Raw genomic sequence first — 11953 nt, forward strand, 5'->3', positions numbered from 1 at the left:
AGGTGCCCCTAATTTAGTTTATTAACCACCACCAAAAACTGAAGCATTCTAAGGCTACACTTACAAGTCCTCAATTGTTGAGGTGCCTGAGTGGCTCAGTAGGTTGAGCGTCTGGCTTCGGCTCAGGTAGTGATCTCACGGTTTGTGAGTTCAAGTCCCACATCAGGCTCTGTGCCGACAGCTCAGAGCCTGGAACCTACTTTGGGTCCTGTGTGTGTGTGTGTGTGTGTGTGTGTGTGTGTGTGTGTGTCTCTCTGCTTCTCCCCCAGTCACTCTCTGTCTCTCTCTCTCTTTCAAAAATAAATAAACATTTAAAAAAATGTTTTTAAAGTCAATTGTTTTTTCTCCAAAAACTTTTCAAAGTAGTCCTTAAAAATACTTGTCACCAGGGGTGCCTGGCTGGCTCAGCTGGTAGAGCAAGCAACTCTTGATCTTGGAGTTGGGAGTTTGAATACCACTTTAGGTGCAGAGATTACTTAAAAATAAAGTCTTAAAAAAATACTTGTCACTATCTCAAATAAAGAGCACTGTATCAAAAAAAAATAAAACCTGCATTGATGACTATTGGTTTTGGCCTAATAATATTCTTTTATATATAGTAATCCCAGTACATAGTGGTTTGTATTTGTTGTTGTTGTTTTTTCAGAAAGAGCATGGGGGGGGAAGAAGGGGAGGGGGAAGAGGGGTGGGGAGGGGGAAGGGGAGAGGGAGAGGGGAGGGAGAGGGAGAGGGAGAGGGAGAGGGAGAGGGAGAGGGAGAGGGAGAGGGAGGGAGACAGAGAATCTTAAGCAGGCTCCACATTCAGCACAGAGCTGGATGCAGAGCTCCTCAATCCTACGATGCTGGGATCATGACCTGAGCCAAAATGAAGAGTCAGATCCTCAACCATCTGAGCCACCCAGGCGATCCCCCCACTTCCAATTTCATGATAGCTTTTAATGAATTAAAGAAAAGATTTACAAAACTAAACAGACCTACTTACTAACCATGCAGTTGTTTATAAGATATTGACACCCACAAAACCTCCAAAAGTAAACTAGCCAAGGGATAAAAAAACACACAAATTCCTCAACAAAATATCAAAATAGCCAAATATGAAAAAACCTAAAGTCCTCTTAAGATCAGCTCTCTGCCACTCACCCCCACTAAAAAGGGTGGGGAGGGAATTTTCGTTTACAATAGAGTATAATCTGCAATTATGCTGAATTCATTTCTCCAAATGTTTGAATTCACCTACAATAATCATTTTTTTTTGGGGGGGGGGATGTACCACAAATATAAACAGGCGGGAATATAAGGCAACTACAAAAGTCATCAAAATAAAAGAGAACTAAAAAAAAAAAAAAAAAAAAAAAAAAAAAAAAAAAACAATAAAAGAGAACTATTAATTTTATGAAATGACACTTCAAACTCTACAACTCTCAAATTATGTTACAGAATCAATTTAACTTCAAATAAGTCTCTAACCTGTAAGTTTTTCTTTCTTTTCTAACACCACTTCTCCCTAGTCACAAAATTATTTCTCTCACTTTTCTTCTAAGAAATTTCCCACATAAAAACCTCCATGAAAAAGCATACAATTAACATTTCCTCCCTAGAAAACAGTAAAGGAAGTCTGAGTAAAATGTAAGAAAATCTGTTTACAGATTTCAAACAGTAAAAGTAGTTATCTTGGTTTTTTCCTTTTATTTCAGTGGACCTCAGAAGCTATTTTTTTTTTTAACAGTGACTCAAAAGTCCAATAGTCACTTGAAAAAAGCCAACTGGAAATTCTCCTGGGTAGAATTTTAAAAACACTGTCTCTCGTCTTTTACTGTCAACCCCACACCAACAGAAATTCCTCCAAGTAAAAATAACAAACTCTCAGAATATGGCCGTTTAAAGTAATTAAATCACTTTCATGCCCAAATAAATTGTAGAGGCTGTGAATCCCTTCCTACCACTTACTAATTAGGCAAGGTTTCCTCTTGAAAAATGGGGTATTCATTAGGGATGTCATATATCCTAGCTTCTCTGGGACAGTTCCCATTTATACTATTATCCCAGAATGCCATCTAGTTAGAGTCCCCTTTCATTCTCCTAAGTATGCTGGGGTGGCTCAATCAAGTTAGGTGTCTGACTCTTGATTTCAGCTCAGGTCATGATCTCCTGGTTTGTGGGTTTGAGCCCTGCCTCAGGCTCAGCACTCACAGCGCAGAGCATGCTTGGGATTCTCTCCCCCTCTCTCTCTGCCCCTTCCCCACTTGCATTCTCTCTCTCAAAATAATAAACTTTTTTAAAAAGTATCCTGATTTGAGCAATAAATTATAGGATAATGGGTAACAGGGTTATGAAGATTAAGAGAGGTAATGCAATGTAAAGCATTTATAACAGTGTCTGACACAGAGTTAAGAATTCAGTTAGTGTTAACTATTCCTAATGTTAGTCACCATCAAATACTTTATAAGAAGTTTTGAATTGAGGGGCGCCTGGATGGCCCAGTTGGTTAAGCGTTTGACTCTTGATTTCAGCTCAGGTCATAGTCTCACAGTTTGTGACATAGAGCCCCACGTCGAGCTCTGCATTGACAGCGCGGGACCTGCTTGGGATTCTCTCTCTCCCTCTCTCCCCCCTTCCCCCGCTCTCACATGCACACGCTCTCTCTCAAAATAAATAAACTTAAAAAACAAGTTTTGAGAGGCACTGCCACGCCTGGGTGGCTCAGTCGGTTAAGTGTCCGACTTTGGCTCAGATCATTATCTCACGTCTGGTGGGTTTGAGCCCCGCATCGGGGTCTGTGCTGACAGCTCAGAGCCTGGAGCCTGCTTCAGATTCTGTGTCTCCCTCTCTCTCTGCCCCTCCCCTGCTCACGTCTCTCTCTCCCCCTCCCTCTCTCAAAAGTAAACAAACATTAAAAAAAAAAACTTTAAGTTTTGACTTGTATAAGGAACAGTGCTCCTACAATATTCCTTTTTACAAATAAAATTATTCAACTTCCCACATTCAATTCTTTGAAACAACTAAGTAGCACTAACTGCTTGAAATCAACACTAACCAATTTATCCAACTTATGCCACAGAGATGACAATATTATCAATTACATTCACATTTTATCATACAAAAGTTTTAGTAGAGCTATATTAGGGTTACTGACAGGAAAGTTAACTGTGAAAAGTAAAACTGCTTAGCACCAAACCAAGTCCCTTAATATTCTAGCAGCCCTTCTCATCCAGGGTTCCACAAGGTTAACCACAGAACTCAGAAAATGATGTGAGTGACAATTTCCTGAATTCTCCCAAGAATGGTACAAAACTAGTATCTTCCTAGATACACAGGAGAGAAACTAATTCATTGTGTACAATGGATGTCTTGGGGCATAATTCCGTTGTAGAACACCAGGGTCTTGGTATTCTTGGAGTACAAAAGGGGAAAATATGGATGAAAAGACTCAATACTGAACAAAGAAATCTGGATAGAAGACTGCATCACTCCCACAAAATAAGGGAATAATTAACATAAAACATATAAATTGCACTCATGGCTATGAAAAACATTATACATTGTTTTACTTCATCTCCACTAATTTATCTTAGGCCAGATATCCAACATCTAGCAGTCCTTCGGATAAGAAAAGTTCTAGTTGTAGTTTATGAAAAGCAAGAAGGAAAAAGCAAAGAAAGCTGAGACTAATGAACCTACTAATAATCCAGGTCACCAATATTAACTATTACCTGATACAAATTAGAACAAGAAAATTTAATAAAGTGAAAAGATGAACTAGAAATTAGAAGCAAACAGAGAAGATATTAACACTCAGGAGGAAAGAGTATTTTTAAGGTACCATTAAATAACAACAAAATCCCCTTACAGAATCAATCAGAGCAGTGAACTACAAAAGTTGCATACATTTTTATTTCAAATCTAAACCACTCAATAAACAAGCTGAATGACTGGGGAACTATTCTCAGACACACTTAGCTTCCATTCTGTATAGAACATAAATGACATAAGGGAAAAATTTTTCAGTGAAACCATTCTATCTACCATAGTATGACCCCTACCCCCAAAAAGTCAAAACTATAACTCAACATGTTATCACATTAACTTTTGTATAATGAGCACACACAAACAAAACCAAGGCTCAGATTTCTTTCAACTATCTTTTAGCGTAAAACACAATTTAGACCCTTCATCGGGCAACAACTCATCTAACCCTGTGTAAAAATCTGTATTTCCCTTGCACTGTATGTGAAAAAAAAATCTTCATTTTGTAATATTAAAATGAGGCATGCTTTCTGGTGATAAATAACCCAAGACCTAAACCAGTTAAGGGAAACTACTGAACTTAAAAAAAGTACACACACAAAGGTTTTCAGGCCAAATTACTTTGGGTGTAAATTCAGGCTGTCAATTATTATGTGACAAGTCATTTATTCTTTGAGAGCCTCAATTTTCCCATCTGTGAAATGATAATAACCACCTATCATGCAAGGCAGCTGAGAAGATAAAACAATAAATGTTAAAACAGTTATTGGCATTCAAAAGGAACTTAAAAGTACACTAAATTAAGTTTCTTTCTTAGAATATCTCAAGATTCAACAAGTTAGAGGTCAAATCCAATTACAACAAATGTTGTGCATGCAAAATTTTAGTGTAAACAAGACTTACTTCTTCCCCCTCTAACATTCTGACATTATAAAAGAGTTTTACTTTGAGTTTACATTAGATTATTCAGAACTTACAGATATCTCTCTAGTTGGTCTCATCAATCCTAGTAATGCATTTTCCAATCAAATAATAAAAAAGAACAGAGCACTGACATTACTCACCCTCCCTTCCTTTGGAGGAATGAGGAGTGTAAAACAAGTTCAATAATCTCTTGACTAACCATATGTAAAGACTTCTTGTTTTTTTCTGGTTAGTATCAAAGATGGAACTATAGCAAGCATACATTAAGAACACAGTTCAGGGAGCAGATCACCACAGCTGCTAGAGATGTAGGGGTTTTTTTAATGCACATATTCAAAAATTAAGACTCCACAAGCAACACCACTTACACAGAAGGAATATAAAATTTGGTTCAATTAAATGCAAAGCAGGCAACCCAGGATATGTTAAAAAAAAATCTGACAATTTTTTCTCACATTATCTTTACCAAACAGAAACATGCAATAACCACTGCTCATGATAGCCAGAGACACAGAGAATTATTATACAGGGACAGTATTGAGCCACAAATTAAAAGTTCAATGCATGTATCAGATGTAGAAAACTACAAAAGGAAAATGTAAAGAACTTTTATATTTGCCTGTATCTTTAAAGTTTCTTTATTCTCCAATGATTAATCACATTTCAGGATATACTGATACCCATAGCTAACTGGGACTATCCCTTTCCTTTGCTAAGCTTCCCCAATTTCCAAAATGGGTATACAATAGTGCTCCATTGTACAATGAGCTGTCATTTCAAGTATCTGAATAACCTACGAATAGCAATTTCAAAGTGCTAATAATATAAGACCCGGTTGTTGTTTTTAAACATGTGAGACACAAAAGTCACAATATTAAAGAGATATGAATCTTATCCCGCTAGGATGTAATGAACAGATCATGGTGTCCATTTAACATAAATTTTCTCCTCAAAGTTTATTTATTTTTGAGAGAGACAGTGTGCACAAGCAGAGAAAGGGTAGAGAGAGGGGGATAGAGGATCTGAAGCAGGCTCTGTGTTGACAGCAGCCAAGTCCTATGTGGGGCTTGAACTCATGATGAGATCATGGCCTGAGCCCACGTTGGCCACTTAACCAAGTGAGCCACCCAAGTGTCCAGGTGTCCATTTAATGTAAATTCTAAATTAAAAGTTAACTTGCAGCATCAAAAACTGAAGTCTTCCATCTATTATAGAGCCCAAAGCAAAAAGAATACACTATTCACTGTTTACTCTCTTCCCACACATGACTGTGGGTGGCATCGGTTAAACATGCAGAATATTAAGCACTACTAAACCGTCCAAGGCATATTTTCACATCTAATGCTATATTCCCAAAAGATAATTTATTTGAGCCTGAGCCTACTCCCCACTTCTCCCCACCCATTTTAATACACAGGTCCTCAGACAACCACCAAAGTCAATAATGTAAGATCGATAAAGAAAATTATGAAAAAGAAATGCAAGACTTAATTTCATTCAAATCTTTAGTGTTTGGGCTTTAAAAAATATCCTAACTGGGCACCTGGCTGGTTCAGTCAGAAGAGCATGCGACTCTAGATCTTGTGAGTTCAAGCCCCATGTTGGGTGTAGAGATTATTTATTTTAAAAAATAAATAAAATTTTAAAAATTAATAATCCTTACTAAATACACTTCAAAGTTACAAAACTCGTAATTTGTTGGCTTAGTAGTTTAGCTGTGGCCTTCCACAATAAATCTGAAGCCACAATCTTCATCATCTACTTAAGATTATTTGCATACAAGAATTCAAAAAATGTCATCTGTCTTCTCATAACATTCTTAAAGCTAAAATTTGCATATGAATACACAGACTAATATTAACAGTTATGAAATATCTTCCTAGACTAGGGTGGAATTTTGTTTTAATAATGATGAGGGAACACACTTCACCCAACATAAAACTTAAATATCCATTATTTTGGATTTCCTTTAGAACTTTGACATATTCAAAAATACATCCGGAGCACCTGGCTGGCTCAGTTGGTGAAGCATGTGACTCGATCTTGGGGTTGTGGGTTCAAGCCCCATGTTGGATGTAGAGATTACTTAAAAATAAAATCTTAAAAAAAAATACATCTCATAGGGGTAAAAAGCCTGACACTGAACAACACAAAATTGCAGAAAATAAGGCACTTACCTTCAAAGAATGTAGAAGCAATTCACAAATATATTAATTAAGGAAACTGAGGATTTTAATTGCAATGCACTTTTACTGTTGATGGGTAATGGTCAGAATGGCCTTAATAGAAAAACATTAGAATATTTTACATACCGACTTTTAAACTACAACACTAAATCCTTAAAGTGAGGAGTGCGATTTAAGTCACTTTATAAGTAAATGTTCATTTTCATATCAGTTTTTTTTTAAGAACCCACCCCACCCCCACTGCCAGTCTCTGATAACCTTAGAATGCTATAGTTATTTCACAGTAGGAAAGAATGGCTAATAAGTACATTTCCTTTCCAATCCTAGTCTCTACCCATTCATTAAACACCAAATACTGAAAGTGAATTCAACTCCTACCTCTATGTTCCTACCAGGAATGCGCCCTAGGGCACCCGAATCCCTTCCACTGTCACTTACTGCAACTGCCAAAGCCCCTCCTATTAATAGTAAATCCCTTTCATACTGACTCACTGTAACCCCAACTTAATGAAATAGACAACAAGCAAAATTTACAAAATCTGAGAATGGAATTTTCCCGTTTTCAAAGGATTAAAAAAGAAACTAAAAGTAGAATACATTCAGACTAAGTTACAAACATATAGAGTTCAACCGATTTGTAAGTATTTATACTGCTTATTCTATACTGGTTCAAATTAAATATTTTTTTGAAAGTTTGTATATCAGGCATTGTGTAATTACTTATGCAAAAGGCCAAGTTTTCCACGCAGATAACTGATAGGTAAATACAAATGTATGCCATCACATCAAAATTGCAGGCCAATTTGAAATTTTTTCTTACAATTTTTTTAATTGTGGAAATTTTCAAGTACGCACAAAAAAGTAGAGAGAATAATAGTACAATAAGCTCCCCTGTACTCATCCAGCTACGATCAACTCAAGGCCACTCTTGTTTCATCTCTACCTCCCACCACTCTCTCTTCCAATTATTATCTTCAGAAAAGAATTAAGAAGACACTGTGCTCGGTAAGTACCCTGAAAAAACCCCAAAGATGCTAAAGTATCAAAGACTAGTAAGAAGAATTTAACAGTGACTGTCACCCTAAAACAACTACTTGCAAATTTAAGAATTCAGTTAAAAACAAAGAAATAGCCATCTTTAAGAATTTTAATAAAGTCCATAAATCCAAAAGGCATATTTAAAATTATACCTAAAAGGAGAAATAGGAATAGGTGGTGAAAATGAACTTAAATATCTGCAATTAGCTTACATTCATATAGCACCTCGGCTCAAAACGAAAAAAAAAAAAAAAAAACAGACTATTTAACATAATGTGTCATAAAATTACAATTCAACCACTTGAAAAACCGCTGAATGCTTATGCCTTAACTGGTCCTTCTGATCCCTAATTACAGATTGATATCAATGTAAAAAGAAAACCAGGCATTTTAACGTAAGCGTTTTAAAATGTTCAAAATTAACCCCACCGTTCATTGGAAAATATATGAAAGCAAGTCTAAACTACCTGAATTGTATGTCATTAAACAGAAATGTATATCCACTTTCCAGGGCCCAGGTTTTTTTTTTTTTTTTAATAAGTTCACATATACCCTGAAACGCAACGCGCTAGGCTACAGATAGAATTAGAAGACCGCCTCCTGCTCTTGCTCCTAACCAATACGCAGAGAGAGAAGGTTGGCAGGAAAGTGCTGCGAGGACAGTAACAAACACCAGCAGCTCCCGAGCAGGCCCTGCTAGAGCCAGGAATGACGCACTTCGGTAACCCGACTCTTTCTCCCCTCCACCCCCGCCCCCAGCAGCGGTGCTGACACCGCCAACAGCCCGGAGTAGGAAAAAAGACAACAGAAAAAAGGCAGAGGTTGGACCGCACCAGGTTTCATCAAGAAACCTCGATTATTCCTCTTTCGACACTAACCACTAGGACTAAACAGGAAAAGAAGCTTCGTGCTTAAGCAAGTCCCATCATGGTGGTTTAAGAGTCACTAAATTAAGCTGATAATGAGTCCAATCCACAGAGACAAATACAGGGTGTGGCTGCCGTGAAATACGGCGGTCCGTGGGAGAAAAGGGGTATGGAATTTACACTCCAGTATGAGGGGAAGATGGGGCTTTACCAAGGGGAGGGGGGGCGGCCCGCGCATTTTAAGGAACCATTTCAAAGCAACACAAGCTTTTCGTTTACTTAAACCTAATCCCACAGATCAAAAGTTTCTAATAGATATATCGTGTAAACTGTAAATAACCATTTAATCAAACACCATGACCCTCAATTAAGAAACCATCCGAGAGAAAGGAGGGAGACGGTAGGAAAGGGTGGTAGGCAACAAGATATAAAACATTTCTAGGCCACGCAGGAGAAAGTCTCACAAACCGGATGAAACTACTAATGCAATATTAAAAATTAAAGCTGAACACTGCAGCATGAAAAATCTCACGATAAAACCCATTATAGTTCAGGATTAAAAATAAAATGACATACACACCAAGGGAGAGCGGAAACTAAATGTCGAAAGTACAGCGGTTTATAAAAAACTAAAGGCAAAACAAGACCTTCTCGCGACGAGGAAAAAAAAAAAGGCAGAAATCAACAATACGTTTACGAATGTAGGCCAGAAGAAAATGGGAACGGGGCTCAAAGTTTTGCGGAACTACTTGATGCTGTTTCCCACACCTTCTCTCTCCTATGGCCCATCAGACCCTTTTCGTGCTAAAATCGCCGGCCACAGATCACCGGGTACGCGACAGAAGAAAAAAGAAAGTCAACCCCAAGCAAGAATAAAAGTGTAGAGAGAAAAAACAGAAGCTGCCTACCTGGGGCAAGGATCAGCTCAGTTCGTGCCTTGAGAAAGACAGTGCGGGTGGGGGTGGGAACGAAAAGCAGCACTAAAACTAAAACAAAAGTGGCGCCAAAACCCCCCAACAAACAGCCTTCCACTCCCGCCCTTCCCCCCTCCTCCCATGCCAGGCAGGCAGGGCCCCCTTCGGGGCAAGGTCTGCACGCGGGGGCCAACACTGCCAGACCCCAGCCTATTTATAAAATTGTTGCCCGAAGAAAACTGACCGAAGTCGGGCCTCGGAAGGGATGGAGAGATCGATGCCAATCGCTTTCCCAAGCAGTTCCCCCACCACGCGCTGGAGATGATGGGGCGGGGGAGAAGCAGAGGGGCCCGTCACATGAATGTTGTTCCCTCTCTAGGAAGGGAGGAAGAGAGGGAGGGAGCGGAGGGAGGGAGGAAAGGAAAGAGGGGAAGGGAGAAGGGAGGGGGCACGAGGGAGGGGTGTGATCAGAGTAGATTTTCCCTCGCCTCCCTCGGTCCGAGGCCCAAATATACACAACTGAGCCTCCGCTTCTCCCCTCCCCCCTAGGTTCCCAGCACCACCATTTTGCTCTCTTCCTTTCCCTCTCCACGATACCGCGCTCTCCCCCACCCCAGCCACAGCCTCCCCGGCTTTCCTCCCCCGACTATGGCTCGCACCCCACCCCACCTCCAGTTTGGGCTCTCCCAGGCTTAAGAGCCTGCCGGAGAAAAGGCACCTAAATCTAATGCAACACAGAGAAGCGGAGCCTCCATCTTGCGCTGCTCCGCGTTCTCCATTTTGGGCCACCCATGGGGGGGGGGGGGGGTCTCCGTGGAGGCCCCGAGGGAGAGTTGGGCGAGGGAAGGAAGAGAAAATCTTCAGCGAGGGTAGTCGAAAAGAAGAGTCGTGCAGTAGAAAGCCACTCTAGGAGTAGGAGGTAGGGAGGAAGGGGGGCTGGAAGTTCCTTGGTAGTGTTGAGGTGGCCACTTGGGGGGAGAAGGCAGAAAGAAGGGTTGGGGGTTACGCGGGGACGGGGAGGCTTCTCCCCGTCTTGACTTGGCCACCCGCTCCATGGCTGGCCCCGCTGGGGGCAAAGGGAGTAGAGGGGAAATTAAGTGGCAACAGAGTGCCCATTCTCTTTCCCTCCCAACTCTTCTCTCGCGCCCTGCTTCAACCATACACACCTCACGGTGGGCCCCGCGCCCTCCGGGTGCCCCTCCAAACTTCTAGAAGCTTCGCCTCCGCCATTTTATAACTTACCTCCCCCCTCAGCGTACACAGAGGCAGCAACGAGACTGTTCGCCTCCCCCACTCCTCCTTCCTTCTTTCTCAGGCCGGGGGCTTCTTCACCCCTGGGCTGGTACAAGATATTTTCCCCTTCCTCTTCTTTACACCCTCGAATTCTACTCAGGGACGGAAGCTCCCGCGGTTCTAGAGCGGTGGGGGGTTTTGAAAGTGGCGGTCGGATCCGGCGGGTTTTTTTTTTTTCTTTTTTTTTCTTTTTTTTTTTTTTTTTTTTTTTTTTTTTTTGGTGGCGCTTCGGGATTGTTTGGGGTGTTCGCTCTTCGGCGACTTGGAGGCGAATGGAACGCGCAGGCGCCATCTGTCGGCCACGAACCCGCGCTCGGCTCCTGTTGGGAGGGAGCGGCATCTAGCGGCAGCGAGCTGGCACTGCAACGCTTGTCTCCCAGCGTCCTCCTCCCTATCAACGACCAATCGTGGCCGACTGCCTCCCGGGTTCAGCGTCTCCGACGCCGCCTGCAAACGAGGCGCCCGCAGGGGCGCGCCGCCGAGTGGGGTAAACAAGGTTCCGTGCCCGCGCCTGACTTACTCATTCGTTTGGCCGCGCTTCCGCCGCGGACCCGATCGCGCCGCGTTTCCTCTCTCTTTAATTTGGGGGGTCGAAAGGAGGTCGTTAGGAATGTCCGGCAGAGCCCCGGGCCGTGGGAAATCGGAAACCGGGGTCGCGCGGGACTCGTCCCCCGGACTCCTGCGCCCCGAGCGCAGCCCGAGGTTGGCAGCCCAGCCGGGCATCACCCTTCCCTGTCCCCTCCTCTGGCACGCCCCAGCGAGGGGCCTTCCGCCCTAGTTCCGGGACCTTCTTTTCCCCCGCGGTCCCTACCCCTTCCCACCGAAAGAAGTCTACTCGCGGAACTCTGGCACCTGATCCTAAGTGATTCAGGGGCTTCGCTTTTTGAGTTTCTGTTTTTGCTTTTTTGCTTCGGCTGTGGAGAGAAAGCGAGCCGATTTTTCACCGGGAAGACTTGACACTGGAGAAAAAAAAAATTTTTTTTTTCTT

The 11953-nt window shown here is 41.7% G+C and overlaps 1 protein-coding gene across 8 annotated transcripts in view; it reads right to left on the reverse strand.

Moving 5' to 3' along the window:
- STAG2 (STAG2 cohesin complex component) overlaps nt 1-11603 on the reverse strand; it is a 139282-nt gene extending 127679 nt beyond the window's left edge. For 2 of the 8 annotated variants that reach the window (XM_081793153.1, XM_081793146.1), the window contains exon 1: nt 10915-11193. The gene's annotated coding sequence lies outside the window, so the exon portion shown is untranslated. Of the gene's footprint in view, nt 1-6845; nt 6963-9666; nt 9701-9916; nt 10048-10341; nt 10794-10838; nt 10863-10914; nt 11194-11485 lie in introns of those variants that run through there. The other 6 variants (XM_081793147.1, XM_081793149.1, XM_081793151.1 and 3 more) reach the window with 6 other exon arrangements.
- Nucleotides 11604-11953: the final 350 nt, after the last annotated feature.

Source organism: Panthera onca, chromosome X (assembly GCF_046562875.1).
Source record: "Panthera onca isolate mPanOnc1 chromosome X, mPanOnc1 haplotype 2, whole genome shotgun sequence".
Taxonomy (NCBI): Eukaryota; Metazoa; Chordata; class Mammalia; order Carnivora; family Felidae; genus Panthera; species Panthera onca.